This window comes from Grammomys surdaster, unplaced genomic scaffold, assembly GCF_004785775.1.
Source record: "Grammomys surdaster isolate TR1022 unplaced genomic scaffold, NIH_TR_1.0 126178, whole genome shotgun sequence".
NCBI classification, from domain to species: Eukaryota; Metazoa; Chordata; class Mammalia; order Rodentia; family Muridae; genus Grammomys; species Grammomys surdaster.
Window position 1 is genome coordinate 4076215 of NW_021620984.1, and position 3376 is coordinate 4079590.

Here is a 3376-nt window from a genome sequence, read left to right on the forward strand (position 1 = left end):
GACTGAAGCTGCCATGTTCTCCTGCTTGCTGGGTCAGGGACATGTCCTCTGATTCAAATATACCAGCTTAGTTTTTGCTAGTTTCCTTCATTGCCTAAGTTTGGCTGTCCTGGAACATACTCTGCAACTGAAGCTGCCCTTGACCTCCGAGATCTGCCTTTCTCTGCCTTCTGAGTACTGGTATTAAAAGTGTGCGCCACCACGCCCAGATCTAAGCTTTTCTTTAATTTCTTTTTACAACTTGGAAGCATAGCTGAGTGGGGTCTTTACCTGAGGTTACTACTCTCTCTATTCCATTTAGGAAAAGGATTTTATTTAAAGGTTTTATCTCCTTGAACATTGGGGCTTAGCTCCATTACACTTCCTGGTGCTTTTTCTCTCCTCAAGCTGTACATGTTGTATATTTCTCCTTGCTTAGTTTTCTTCTTTTCATTATACATTGGTTATAAGCATGATCATTTATAACCAAAAGAACACAGTCAACATCAGAGTGTCATGAACTCCTCTGCTAACGTTTTTAACCCAAAACTCTTCAATTCATCTTTGGGCAGTATTTTTTTTTTTTGATAAAGACAAAACGCTGCCCTATTCTTAACCAAAATACTATAAGAATGGTCCCTATACCACTTATTGATATTGATTTCTTAATAAACTTCTTGAGATGAACCTTCATAATCAACATTCCTCTCAGCAGCACTGTTTTCTATGATACTACTAGCTTGGACCATTAAGGGCCACATAAAGAACTCAACTGCTTTCTTAATCCAAGGAACCAAGTCCACATTCTGCTTACAAGCAGCCTTGTCAGGCATATCACATCTATACCCCACTCCTGGTACCAGCTTTTGTAGTAATTAATGCTTTATTGCTGTTAATGGACAACATGACTGTGGTAACTCTTATAAAAGAAAACATTGACTTGGAGTTTGCTTACAATTTCAGAGATTTTATTCTACTTTCATCATGGCAAGAAGCCTGGTGGCATGTAGGCAGGCATGGTTCTGGAAAGGTAGCTGAGAATTCTAGACCTGAGTTTCCAGGCATTAGGATCCTGGCTTGATCATTTGAAAACCCAAAACTCACCCCAAAGTCACACTTCTTCCAACAAAACCACCCCTATTCTAACAAGGCCACACCTCCTAATTCCTGTCAAATAGTCTCACTTTCTAATGACCAAAATTCAAATCTATGAGATTATGGGGCCCATTCCTATTCGAACCACCACATGGGATATATAAAAATACAAACTAAGCAAGCTATGAGGATCAATCGAGTAAGCAAGACTCTTCTATGATCTCTGCATCAGTTCCTGCCTACAAGTTCCTGCTTTGAGTTTCTGCTTTAACATTTCTTAATGATGGATTATAAACTATAAACTGAAATCCACCCTTTCTTTTCCAAATTGGTCGTGTTCCTTATTACAGAAACAGGAACTAAACTAAGACACTTTTCTAACTCCTACCCTTTTCTCATTTTCCATTTATCTTTGAGATATGTTTATCCTAGGCCCTACTTGTCCATGATTCTGGAACTTTCTACCTCTACCTCCAGAATTCTGCCACTATGCATGAATGCCATCACACCCAACCAAATATTTTGCTACAGTTCAATATATTGAATACCATCATAGTACCAAAAATCATATTCAAATAACATTTTATTCACAGATGCTATGACATGAGGCCCTAGATTTGATCCAGCTCACATATAATGGCCCATTGTAGAACAAATATGTTGCATCAGCACAGAAGTTATGGGGATAATAGCATCACTAGGCATAGGTGTCCATCCAAAGAAGTTGAACCTATGAGATTTGGTTACCATGAAAGACCCTATTTTTTTTTAAAGACAGATTTGAATCACTTTATATATGTGGCCTGCAAGAACCGTCAGCTATTGCAGTCTGAGTTCTGATCTCTCCTACTCAACTTGGGGAGATCTCTGTGATCAACTGCCCTAACTGGAGCCTGGTGTCTTACATGATGACCTGAGCATCAGTGGAGTTCAGTGTTATTGTTTCTTCTAAGATCAAGCTTCTCTGTGGCATCTTCTCTAATATTTACACACAGTTATTTCACAAAATATGCTGAGATATATAGCTTGTTTTGCTGGATTGTTTCTCTTATATTACTTAAGAATGGCCAGAAGCCTTGTTATAAATCCATTCTGAGTCAGGTTACTATCCTCTAAAAGAAACAAATTTTAAAGATACTATTTTCTGTCATGTGTTTTGCTGGCTTTGGGGTCTTGGACCTAACTGTGGAGGAGAGGAAATGAGAAAAATGATAGAAACACACAGAAATTAAAAAAACAAACCAAACAAACAAACAGAAACTGGCATCCTGTGGATGGGTTTTCTGTCGAAGAAAAAGCATTATCTAGGATTCTTATTTTATATATTTCTATATACAAAATAAGCAGGGTCATAGCATACTACTGAATAAGTCATCAGGATTATTGCATACAGATAAACAAGAAGGCATGGTTTATGGTGTGTTGCTGATGTGAGTTTACCCAATCTCAGGCTAAAAATATCTGGCACAAGAAAGATATCTTGGTGGATGTTTTATCTACAAGCACTACCAGTATCCACACATGAACCAGAAGATAAGGCTTTTTCCATTTCTTTCTGGGTGTGTGGTTATGGTCCTTGACACAGCTGTACCCATATAACAACACATGTACACTCAGGATTTCACACACTCAAGAATCCCTTCAGTGCCCTACAATTCTCATCTTCAGTAAATGGAAAGAAAATTAGCTGAATTGTTTAATATACCCCATTAATTATAAATAGCATAATTATCTTCTGTAATGCCAAGATGATATCCCATCATCTGTGTTTGTTGAAGGAACGTTTTGTAATTCCATCCTAGGATTTATGTGACAATCACTTTTCCCTCTGTAGTCAAAGCTAACATGGAATAGTAATTCAATTAGCGAAATATCCATATCTGTTTTCACTGTTTCCTCTAGATTTCTCAGAGGTCTCATTACAGGAGCATTATCTCTGTCAGGAACCTAATTATTTGTCTTCATATTCAAAGCAATTTACCTTTCATCTTTAATCGTGGCTTCCTTGAACCTTTTCTTGTGTTGTACTCACTTCAATTTTCTGTAGCTCATGTTAGGTCATGCCATTCGTGTGGATTTTCATCTCAGGGTTTCCCGTGCTTTTTTATCCGTTGCTCCCTCACAATTACTATGGATCACTTTTCACCTCCAGCATATTTATATCTCAAAAGTACATCTTGTTATTGAGCATCTTTTTAATTAGCTCAAGTATTTTCTTTCTGCCCTTCCTCATATTCAGGGGCATCTGGCTCGGAACCAACATTTTATATATTTAAAATCCATTTGACTGAGCATAATTCAT